General features: G+C 48.9%; 1 long non-coding RNA gene across 1 annotated transcript; it reads left to right on the top strand.

Moving 5' to 3' along the window:
* Nucleotides 1–434: 434 nt before the first annotated feature.
* On the top strand, nucleotides 435–1677 carry LOC132449039 (uncharacterized). The gene is made up of 2 exons (XR_009523496.1): nucleotides 435–1205; nucleotides 1336–1677. It is a non-coding gene; the product is annotated as an uncharacterized LOC132449039 (long non-coding RNA).
* The last annotated feature ends 11364 nt before the right edge of the window (nucleotides 1678–13041 follow it).

Below are 13041 nucleotides of genomic sequence, written 5' to 3'. Positions count from 1 at the left end.
GTGCCCGAGCAAGGGCGATGGTTTGCAGACATGATCAGAACAAGAGTACAGACAGGACAGCGAGCACGACAACACTGCTATAAAATCTGATTACAATACAATTAAAATGATTCACTCGCTCTCTCCCTCTCTGTCTCTCTCCCTCTCTCCTCGCTCTCGCTCTGTCTCTGTCTCTCTCTTTCTCTCTCCCCCTATTTTACGCTCTCTCCCCCCTGTGTGTTTGTGTGTGTGTGTGTCTGTGTGTGTCTCTGGATCACCGTTCACGCTCTTCCCACAGTGAGATCAAAGAACATCCTCAGTTTCTTTTGCATATTATATTGCCCCTTTTTGTGTGTGTGTGTGTGTGTGTGTGTGTGTGTGTGTGTGTGTGTGTGTGTGTGTGTGTGTGTGGTGTGTGTGTGTGTGTGGGTGTGGTGTGTGTGTGTGTGTGTGTGTGTGGTTTGAGAGGCGAGCGGACTCCTATTTAAGTTGAGGCCCAGCGAGGGAGCAGGAGAGAGACGGAGGTTTGGTAGTCACTGAAAATGATGACAGATATTTAGAGAGAGACGGGGGAGAGAGAGACGGGGGAGAGAGAGACGGGGGAGAGAGGGCTAAATGGCTTTAACACAATCCTGTGCTTTTGTACTCCTTTGAAGTGCTGCAGACTAATAACCTCTGTGTGTGAGTCTGTCTTTGTGTGTGTGTGTGTGTGTGTGTGTGTGTGTGTGTGTGTGTGTGTGTGTGTGTGTGTGTGTGTGTTGTTCATGTTTGTGTGTGCACGGTTCCATTGAGAGTATAATGGCACAGAATTATTTTTAAAGTTATTTTTAGGAACTGAAGATGTGCGAATTTCTTTCTTCTGCTTACTTTTTTATTTTTTTTACCCCCACAACGTATTTGGTTCAACATCCGACCCTATCATCCTTCAGGACTTTGAACTTCCTCAATTACACAAGACACACAAGGGAGAGGACTAGAGGAGTGGCTGTGTGTTTGTGGATGTGTGTGTGTGTACATGTATACACACACAAACACATGAGAACACACGCACACACAAACACTGCGTGCCGTTCTGATGTTGCGGACATCTGTTGACGTTTGTTTCCTTTGTTGACATTGAGGACATCTGGTGATGACGGAAGATGCTAAGCATGGCGGATACAAAGCATGGAGAAACACTAGGACGGCAGACAGGTAGACAGACAGACAGTTAGAGAGACAGAGAGGTAGAGAGACAGACAGAGAGAGACAGACTGGTAGAGAGACAGACAGATGGAGGAGACCGACTGTAGAGAGACAGACAGGCAGATAGACAGACGGGTCGAGAGACAGACAGACAGGTAGAGAGACAGACAGGTTGAGAGGTAGAGAGGTAGAGAGACAGACACAGAGAGAGACAGAGGTAGAGAGACAGACACAGAGAGAGACAGAGTAGAGAGACAGAGGTAGAGAGACAGACAGATGCAGAGACCGACTGGTAGAGAGGACAGACAGGGAGATAGACAGACGGGTCGAGAGACAGACAGACAGGTAAAGAGACAGACAGGTTGAGAGGTAGAGAGACAGACACAGAGAGAGACAGAGACAGACACAGAGAGAGACAGAGGTAGAGAGACAGACAGATAGAGAGACCGACTGGTAGAGAGACAGACGGGTAAAGAGACAGACAGACAGGTAGAGAGACAGACAGGTTGAGAGGTAGAGAGTCAAACATACAGGCTGAGAGACAGACAGGGGAGTGATAGCGACACAGAAAAAAGGTAGATGGTTAGAGAGACAGACAGACAGAGCGACAGACACATGTGTGCCCGTCCTGACATATGCGACGCTTCCAAGCATAACAGGACATAAGATCGAGGATGCGCTGCGGGAATGCACGGCTCTCCTCAGGGATCCATTAGGTTTCGGAGGAAACGTCAGAACCAGCTCACCATCTGCGTGCGAGCTCCCTGTCAGGCTTTACATCGTCGAGGGGAGAGCAGCCCAAAACGTGTTCTTTTTTATTATTTTTCTTGAAACGGTAACGATGGAATGTCACCGCACTCGCATTTCCTCAGCAGTAGAGGAAGCGAGGGACGGAGAGAGTGCTGATAAGGTCTGGATGTGAAGCGGCAAAATGTGTGTTTATCCTTCGGCCGACTTGGCTGGACTCTCCGACGGCTGGGGTGTGGGAATGAGCTGAGGCTAGGAGTCCGCTGTCGTCGCCGTGGCTTTAGGCGGTGACACACTGTCCCCGTTCCCAGGACTGGAGGCACGAGACGTCTGGAGAGAGGGGGAGAGAGAGGGGGAGAGAGAGAGAGATGGTGTAAGAACAAGCAGAGTGAGCTATGGAGGGAGGAAGAGAGGGGGAGGAAGGGGGAAGAAGGAGAGGGAGGAAGAGTGAGAGAGGGGGAAAGAGAGAGCTGGAGAGAGGGGGAAAGAGAGAGAGGGAGAGGGAGAGAGGGGGAGCTGGAGAGAGAGAGAGAGAGAGAGAGAGAGAGAGAGAGAGAGAGAGAGAGAGAGAGAGAGAGAGAGAGAGAGAGAGAGAGAGAGAGAGAGAGAGAGAGAGAGAGAGAGAGAGAGGGGGGGGGGGAGCTGGAGAGAGAGAGAGAGAGAGAGAGAGAGAGAGGGGGAGCTGGAGAGAGAGAGAGAGAGAGAGAGAGAGAGAGAGGGGGGGAGAGAGAGAGCTGGAGAGAGAGAGCTGGAGAGAGGGGGAGAGAGAGAGAGGGAGAGAGAGAGAGCTGGAGAGAGGGAGAGAGAGAGAGAGCTAGAGAGAGGGAGAGATATGGTGTAAGAACAAGCAGAGCGAGCAATGGGGGGAGGAAGAGAGGGGGAGGAAGGAGAGGGAGGAAGAGTAAGAGAGGGCGAAAGGATCAGAGAGAGGAAGGGAGAGATGGAGGAAGATAGGGAGAAGCAGACAGAGAGAGCTGGAGCCAGGAGGATTAGGATGAAGAGTCTGTAGACCTGGGGTAGAATGTTATTTTGGTAGTCATATTATGTTGGGATAACCAATTAAGACACCAATTAATCGTCATTGTGTACCACGGGCCCCGGGAACGATTCAGTGTTCAGCTCAACCAGAGGATTAATTGTTCCTGTTGTCTCACAAAGAGCCTGACAATAAAACAAATGGAATCGGGATGTGAAATGGAGATGCCAAGTTAAAGTATAGTATAACAATGTGAGAGTTAATAAACACACACACACACACACACACACACACACACACACACACACACACACACACACACACACACACACACACACACACACACACACACACACACACACACACACACACACACACTAAAATGCAGAAAACAGACACACAAGCAGAAAACGCAGACAAACACACATGCAGAAAACACACACACACCAGACACACACCCATGCTCACGCAGAACATACACAACAGGAAAAACACACAGTCACACACACCACACACACACATACACAGAACACATACACACACACACAATAGATATTTACTGAGGCTGTGAGGTCCTCGACCAGAACTTATTTTCTCACTGTAGCTGCAGAAATCTATCCTTGGTAATCTGGTTGCTAGGATACCATCCCCCCCTCAGCATCACGCCCCCACATGGACTTGCCGGGTACCCGCACACACAACCGTACGCTCGCCCACACACACACACACACACAACCACACACGCTCACACACCCTCACACACACACACACACACACACAGAAACACACACACAAAGACACACATATAGAGAGACACACCCACACACACACACACACACACACACACACACACACACACAAAGACATGCTGCTGGTCCACATTTAGTTCTCGCTTTATTTCTCAGCGTGGTACCGTTCCCCGGAACTCGTCTTTGTACGCTTCGGACATGGCCGCAGCGAGCCCGCCCGTCACCATGGCGATGGAGCACAAATATTTAATTAGGACGTTTGTTTGAGAACACAGCGAATGTGTGATTCTTCTTTGGAGAGGGGCGGGGGGGGGCTAGAGAATGTCCTTTGTTATGTTTGCTATAATTAATCTCAATACTAAGTGGTCGATGTTTAGCTGATGTCACTTGTGTTTGTACAGTGTGTGTGTGTGTGTGTGTGTGTGTGTGTGTGTGTGTGTGTGTGAGAGTGTTTGAGCACGTCCACGGGCATCTGTCCAGTCCTCTCTGTGGACCTTGTTGCTAGCTGAAGGCTCTGAGACGCCTCCCATGACTCCTATGACCCCCTCGCCTCCTTCCCTATCCATCTCCTCCTCATCTCCACGTCACTCTCCCTCTCCTCGTCTTACTGCTCTCTTCTCCTCTCTCTCCTTTCCTTTCCTCTCTTGTTCTCCTCTCCTCTCCATCTATCCTCTCCACTCCTCTCCTCCATCTCCTCCTCTCCTCTCTCCCTATTTCCTCCTCTCTCTCCTCTCCTCTCCTCTCCTCTCCTCTCCTCTCCTCTTCTCTCTCCTCTCCTCTCCTCTCCTCTCCTCCTTTGCTCCTTTGCCATATTCATGCTATATTTCCCAGCAGGGTACAGCTTCAACATGCAACCTCTCCTCTCCTGACCCCCCCGTGTTGCTACGACGACCAGCTGTTGCCCCCCCCCCCCCCCGAGCCCATGCACACACACACACACACACACACACACACACACACACACACACACACACACACACACACACACACACACACACACACACACACAACACACACACACACACACACACACACACCACCATTCGAGTGCGGACAGCCGTCTTGCAAGGGACTAATTACGCATTCTGCTCACACACACACACACTGTGTGTCTCACATACTGGCGTACAGATGTTGGACATGACAGCAGACCTGTTGCACTCGGCATACATGATGTGCATGATGCATATCATCCATGTTGTCTCTGCACACAACACACACACACACACACACACAGAGACTCATGCATACACTGACAGGGCCGGTTTTACCCTGCCCCTAGATGATACAGTGTGGTGGCGTGTGTTTGCATAGACACAGACACACACACATTGCACACTATATACACAGAGACCCACACTGATCAACACACGCATACGCACAACCACGGACGCACACACACACACCACAATGTACACATGCACACACCGACACAATGAGACACACACACACACACACACACACACACACACACACACACACACACACACACACACACACACACACACCCCCCCCTCACTGCCGGCTTAGCTTCACCTCATTGTTCTCAGGGTGGGGTCCCTGCTGACCTCTGACCCCTGGCTCTGACCCCGCCCAGTGCTGAACTTAAGCAGGGTCATCGGAGCTGTCTGACCCCGGGGTCACGTGATAAGGATCATGTGTCTGGACGACGTGGCGTTCCCTCGCACGCCCCCTCACGTGTCACACGCCCCGAGAGAGAGAGAGGAGAGTTGACACAACGCGACACGCACAAAGTATCATGTCAGACATCACCGCAGGCTCACAGGGACACAATGGACCCAAAACACCTCACGCTACACAAGACACGACAACACAACGCAACGCTGCACGATTCAACACTACACAACACCACATGATGCAACTCCACACAACACAATACAACATAATGCAACGCTACACAATTCAACACGATTCAACACTACACAACACCACACAACACAACACAATACAACATGATCCACGACTACACAACATGATCCACCACTGCACAACATGCTACAACACTACACGACATGATACAACACTACACAACTCAACACAATACAATATTACACAACATAATATAATAGTACACAACACCATGATACCACGCTGCACAACAGAACATTAGACGACACAATGATGTGTCGTACGTATTGAACACATACACCCAGCTGGTCCCTGGGATCGAACCTGGAACCTTTGGGCTGGGAGGGGGTCGACCCCCCCCCCCCTGCAGATTCCTTGGACCCCAGCTGGGGGGATTGAGGGCCCCTCTAACCTGTCAGGAGGGACCCAGAGCCCAACGGCATCCAGATCCGTCCCTGATTATCATACACATCATTATAATAATGTTATAAATAACTGATGAGAACCACCGCTAACACACACGCAAGCACACACACACACACACACACACAAGCAAATACACACACACTCTGTCTTTTCATTGTCGTGTCCCCTTCACTCCCGTTTTTTTTTTTCTAACCATCAAATAGACCTCATGCTGTCCTAAAAAAATGACATCCTCCCCCACACACAACACACACACACACACACACACACACACACACACACACACACACACACACACACACACACACACACACAGACGCCAGTGGGGGCTGACAGCCCAATCACAGTGATATTGTGGTGTAATTGACATCCAGCTCCAGATGAACCTCCACACACACACACACACACACACACGCTCTCTTTGATGATTGACAGGTGGAACTTTGTTTCTCTCTCTCCCTGTCTTCCACTGTCTCTCTCCCCATCATCTCTGTGCCTTGCAGCGAGACTAATATGGATGACCTTGATATGTATGCAGTATATAAATAGACTCTCTGTAAACTGTACACATAATCAATATATATATATAGATATAGATAAAGATATATGTGTGTATATATACAGCCTAATTATATATATCTACATCAGAGATCAGTTTGACATTCAAGAACGATTTGTTGTTGAATGACATTATCTATACGATAGGAATTGATTTGGCTTTAACTTAGTCTGTGTATTGTCTGAGTATTCAGTTATTTCTCTTTTTACTGGATCTCATGCATTATAAAGTAGTATTTATCAGTACCGTAATTTATCACTAACCGCACTGTGTATTTATTGGGTAATTTGAATAGTTAGCCTCATGTGTATATATTGAGGTATAATATAAGTACTGATGTATAGTAACTCCGTGTTATTGCCGGGAGTGCAGCAGATGCTGGGTTTCATATCACAATATAGGAATATAATTTAACATGTTATAATTTAATACATTCTGGTAGTGAGGTGTGAGTTAGCTGTAAAATAGTGCTGATGAAGTTCCTGCCTCCTATTGGACGAGACAGCCCTGATCTCTCTCAGGCAGATGGGGCACCTCTTGAAGAGACCACTTGGGGCCTGTGTGTGTGTGTGTGTGTGTGAGTGTGTTTGTGTTTGTGTGTTTCTGTCTGCTGAGCCACTTCTGATGAGAAAGTGTGTTGAAAAGGGGGTAGCATGTGCTGACATGTTTTAGATCTGACACACACACACACACACACACACACACACACACACACACACACACACACACACACACACACACACACACACACACACACACACACACACACACACACACACAGGACCACAGCTGGTTGCCAGTGAAGGACTTCTGAAATTATCTGCAGCTCACAATAAGAGACTGAAGTGTGTGTGTGTGTGTGTGTGTGTGCACGTGTTGGATGCATATACATTTGTAGGGAGAGAGAGAGAGAGAGTGTGTGTGTGTCTTAGGACGTTCAATTGTGAAAATTATTTTCTGTTGCTAGATCTTGAAAGCCTATGTTCCTGGTTGTTGTTTTCCAGCCTTCACAGCAGGTCCCACTGTTCGACAAATTAAAGAGAATTCTAAAACCCGGAGTATCCAGAAATCTGAAGCAAATCTACAAAAGAGATGTGTGTACACAACATGATCATTTATTTATCTGTACCAGGCCAGAGTCACTGCACAAACAACACAATAGTGTGTGTGTGTGAATGTGTTTGTGTTAGTGTGTGCGTGCGCGTGTGAGCGAGTGCAAGTGTGAGTGTGTACGTGCGTGCGTGTGTGCGTGCACATGTGTGTGTGTTTGTGTGATATTTAAGCTTCACCACAATAAGGGAATCCATGTAATGTGAGACTGCATGTGTGCTCTGGATACTGATATCCTGCTCCTGTGCTCCACCCAGCTATGCCCCCCCCACCCCCTTGGCCCACGCCCCCCCGCCCCCCCACAGCAGCAATACACTCCACCGTCTCCTAAAACCGCACTGACGTTTATCATCTCTGTGTTTGTTGGCCAATGACGAAACACGTTGCTAACAGTTAGCATCCCTGTGCAGGTGGTTCTCTCTCCGTCCGGGCTCGGAGCCGCGAAAACGTTCAATACAACTTTATCGGTCTGCGTAATACGGTCTCCCTGCTGCGCTCGATCGGACCGGCGGCGGGACCGGTTCGGACCGGCCCGAACCGCTGGCTCGGCCTCTGCTAGCGCCACCGTGGATTTGAGCTTGCACAAGCCGGCTAATGAGCGCTAATTAGCCAAATGAATTAGCGTGCGGAGGGTGGGCGAAACAGCTGCAGGGGGGGGGGTGGTGGGGGGGGGGTATACATACTGTGTGTGTGTGTGTGTGTGTGTGTGTGTGTGTGTGTGTGTGTGTGTGTGTCTGTGTGTGAGTGTGTTGTGGTGGGGGGGTGTGTGTGTAGCGGCATTTACTCCACTACACGGGGGTCGAAGGTCGCCAGCCGCTAGACAGATGGAAGGATGACAGCGGAAATAAGTGTAAACACACACAGACGCACACCGACACACATAGACGCACACGGACAAACACACAAATACACACATTGAGCGCTCAGTCATGCTCCAGCGATCTCTCTCTGTCTCCTCTTTACCGCGTTGCGCATGTTTGCACCCATCAGTTTGTAGACGCACGCGCGCGCTCGCGCGCACAGCACGCACGCACACACGCACACACTCTGGGTGATTTATTGCAGGAGGAGGTAGAGAATCAGCAGAGCTCACACACACACACACACACATATATATATGCAAATAGACACACACATATTGCACACACATACACATGCAAACACACACACACATAGACACGCATGCATGTAAACGCACACACATACACACACATACACACGCATACATGTACACATAGACATGCACACACAAACCAACTGCTGGTGGTTCTTCTCTATTACCCAGGAGTCCTGACCTCAAAAAGGCGTGTGTGTGTGTGTGTGTGTGTGTGTGTGTGTGTGTGTGTGGTGTGTGTGTGTGTGTGTGTGTGTGTGTGTGTGTGTGTGTGTGTGTGTGTGTGTGTGTGTGTGTGTGTGTGTGTGTGTGTTATTGCATGTTGTAAGTTTAACACTCATTGTGGTTTCAAATCCAGACTGATCACCTTCCCTTTGCACTCACTCACTCACTCACTCACTCACTCACTCACTCACATCACTCACTCACTCACTCACTCACTCACTCATTCCCTATATGTACCCATCTTGATCTCGTTTCCAACCTCTGTATGCACTAGCAATAATTTACTTTATTCATGAATGAATGAGTTCATTAATTAGGTTTCGGGAGGGGGAGTCACAGAATGTTCCGCATCATCAGACTCACTCAGACTCCCAATCTCGCCCATGCACACGCACGCAAGCACGCACGCACCGCACGCACGCACGCACGCACGCACGCACGCACGCACGCACGCACGCACGCACGCACGCACGCACGCACGCACGCACCACGCACGCACGCACGCACGCACGCACGCACGCACGCACGCACGCACGCACGCACGCACGCACGCACGCACGCACGCACGCACGCACGCATCTGGAAGCTCATTTTTCATATCCTACCCCTCTTCTTCATACTTACACACACAGGAACACACACACACACACACACACTCACATCCTGGGAGCTCATGGTTTATATTCTATTGTACCCAGGCCCAGAGGTCATGGGCACCCTCCCCTTTCCTCCCCTCCTTACTCCCCCCTCAATAATAGCATAAACGAATGTAACGTTGCGTAGCATTTATGTCAAAAAAACTCAATGGGCCCGATGACAACACACAGATCAGATAACACTCGTGAGACACACATCATAACAAACACCAGAACACACACATCATAACACACACCAGAGAAACATACATCTTAACACGACTCATCCGTCATGCTGACGGTGAGTCGTTCAGCCCTCAGGGAGTTCAGACGCTCCTCGAGTAGGAGCAGGCGGAGGGCACGGGGGCGTGGTGGTGCGTGGTGGTGTAGGCGGCTCAACCTGCTAACCCTGCTCCCCGCACGGGTCGTCCTCCTCGTAGCGATCAAAGGTTCGATTCCACCTTGCCACCTCTTAATTGGTGTTGACATGCGCGTGTTGAACGTGTAAATCTCCGGCTTGATTCAAACGCCCTAACCTCCGCCCTCGACGATCCTGCCGCTGCGTTGTGCATCGTTCAACTGAAGGTGTACGCAGTCATGCTCGCACACACACCCACACACGCAGACACACAAACGCAGGCAGGCAGGAAGGCCCACACCGACACACACACACACACACACACACACACACACACACACACACACACACACACACACACACACACACACACACACACACACACACACACACACACACACGCATACATGTTCCCAGCGACACGAGGCTGTGATCCAGGTCTTAAATTGTCTGAGCCAACGTCGATTCTCTCAGATCGTATCCTGAGATTTTATTTCATAAAAACGAATCGTTATTTTATACCCACCGCGGAAAGCGTTTGCAGGCCAAGTACTCAAATCACGAACATTATAGGAACCCCACCTAAGCCATGAGGACTCAGGGGAGATGACTCCAATAAAAGTTAATGGATACTGATCTTGTGTTTGGAACATGTTGACATCGCTCCAACTACTGCAAGGAACTTAATTTTATTATATAGACGCACACCAAACAATGAGTCATATGAATTGCGTTGCAGTTTACCGTATATATATATATATATATATATATTATATAGATAATGAATGCTGATATAAATTGGAAGGAGGGAATAGGAGGGAATTTAAAGAACTACAGTGGAGGGATGAGGCAATTGGGAGGAGGCCTCTATGATGGCAATAGCAAGAAAACAATCATTTTATTCACAACGATGATGCCATGGCTCTCATGACTCCTGTAAGCTTTCAAATGTCCCTATTTTACCAACAGGTGTGCGTGGGATAAGCAATTACAAGTCTTTTCAAAATGTGCAAAGTGACATTTAGAGTGTTCACCTAGTTCTATGATATCTGATTAGTGGACTAATCACTCACAACTGCTGGTATAATAAGGCACTTTAGTATAAACAAAAATAGATATTACTATACTAGCATTTGCATAATTCCCCCACTTGCTTGAGGAAATACAATATTAGAGATATGCAATTTCCAATTATCTCGGCGGCCGCTGAAACGCAGTGTGATTGTACCAGCCGCTGTTTGATCAGCAGGGGGAGGTTTGTTAGATCAGACTGTTTGTTTGGTGGAGGCTGAACACGTATCAGACAAACCACATTTGTTATTCTTTTCTTTTACTCTGAGGGGCGGTGGGGGAGCTGAGAACCAGCCACCCTCCCAACGACCATTATCCATTTGTTGCTCTATTTCTTTGCTCTCTCTCTCTCTCTCTCTCTCTCTCTCTCTCTCTCTCTCTCTCTCTCTCTCTCTCTCTCTCTCTCTCTCTCTCTCTCTCTCTCTCTCTCTCTCTCTCCTCTCTCTCTCTCTCTCTCTCTCTCTCTCTCTCTCTCTCTCTCTCTCTCTCTCTCTCTCTCTCACATATATATCCCCCGGAAATGTGAGGCGCTAATTGGCTCCTTGTGTACATATTATGTTTCCGCACAGCAGTCGGATGCGCTGAATACCTCATAAGCAGCCATCTGAACGCGTTGTGTTAAGTGCTGTTTAGTTACAATACATAATGATTCAGTGCGTTTTAACGTTGCCTGAACAATACGTATGCAGCGGCGCACACTTGATCTCGCGTTAAATCACACCCCACGCTGTTCACAATGAAACAACACGACAATCCCCCCCCCCCCTCTACCTCTCCTCCCATCTGTCTCCCTCCCGGCCCTCTCTTGTACATTCTCGCCTTCCGTCTCGCCGTTCCACTTCATCAGTCATCTTTTGTTTGTAATCTCTTCTCGTCACTCTTCTTTCTCGCTCTGAACGTCTTTTTAGTTTTATTTTCTCTCCCGCCCTCTCCGCCTTCCCCGTCTCCCGTCTCTATCTGGCTCGGTCGCTCCGTAATTATGTGAGTGCAAAGTGAAGGACAAAAAAAAAAAAAGGAGAAAACAATCTCCCCCCCCGCCTGGAGAACAGACGAGTGCAGCGGGTGTCATTACAGACGCGCGGCCCTTAGTGTCAAGACGGGTAAACCTGTGAAATCTGGGCACTCCGGCACAATTACACGCTACATGCACTTTGTTCCCCCGCTCGCTCCTTCCTCCCCGAGAGTATCTCTTCTGCAGCGCAGGAAGGCCGCCCCCGTCACCAAACCTTTTGTATTTAAAAAAAAAAAAGTGTGAGTGGGTGGGTTGGTGGGTGGGTGGACCGGGGAGGGGGCCGGTTAGTTGTTACAGTAGTTCTTCCCCCTCGAGACTCAAAAACAAAAGCACCCGTTTTGTTTGACGCTGTTTTTTGGCTCAGGTTTTTGGTTTCTGTGGAGTCTGAGGAGATCGATCAATGAAATGGTAAAGCAGCACAGTTGTGTTATTGATGAGCGAAACACCCCTCAGACTTTATCTTTCTTAATAGGACAGAGTTGTAGACAATTGCTAGTTTGTTGATCTTTCTTAAAAGCCCTTTGCGAAACTGCGTCACTCATTTCCATAATGACCAGTGTGTTTCAGATGTCTTTCCGATCATCGTTCTAAATGAATTCCCCTACAGGGACTTTTGAGTCCATTGTATCTTCTCAACATATTCTCTGCAGTACTGTAGTCTTGACAATATTAAAAGGCTTAGAAACGAACTGGTCCCTGTTAGACATGCAACAACAGTGAAAACAGCTGGTTACCCCTTCTGCCCCACACTAACAATATGGCAGAGACGTCCTACCACTGGGCCCAGTGTCCCTGGGCCCAAAGGGGGTAAACATTGTGTTGAACGTGCGACAGCCAGTGGGGGAAAGGGAGATGGATGGATGGGGGGGGGCGGGGGGTGGGGGGGGGGGGGGGTCAGTTGTTAATTTTACGATGGTCATAAAAAGATTTATTACACTTCATAAAATAAAAGTGAGCTATCCCTAACGTAGGCTAATCCTGTAAGGCACCTGCCACTTGTTATGGGTCCGGGTGTTTTATGTCTCT

Source organism: Gadus macrocephalus, chromosome 20 (assembly GCF_031168955.1).
Source record: "Gadus macrocephalus chromosome 20, ASM3116895v1".
Classification (NCBI taxonomy): domain Eukaryota; kingdom Metazoa; phylum Chordata; class Actinopteri; order Gadiformes; family Gadidae; genus Gadus; species Gadus macrocephalus.
This window is presented reverse-complemented; position numbering and strand designations above follow the sequence as displayed.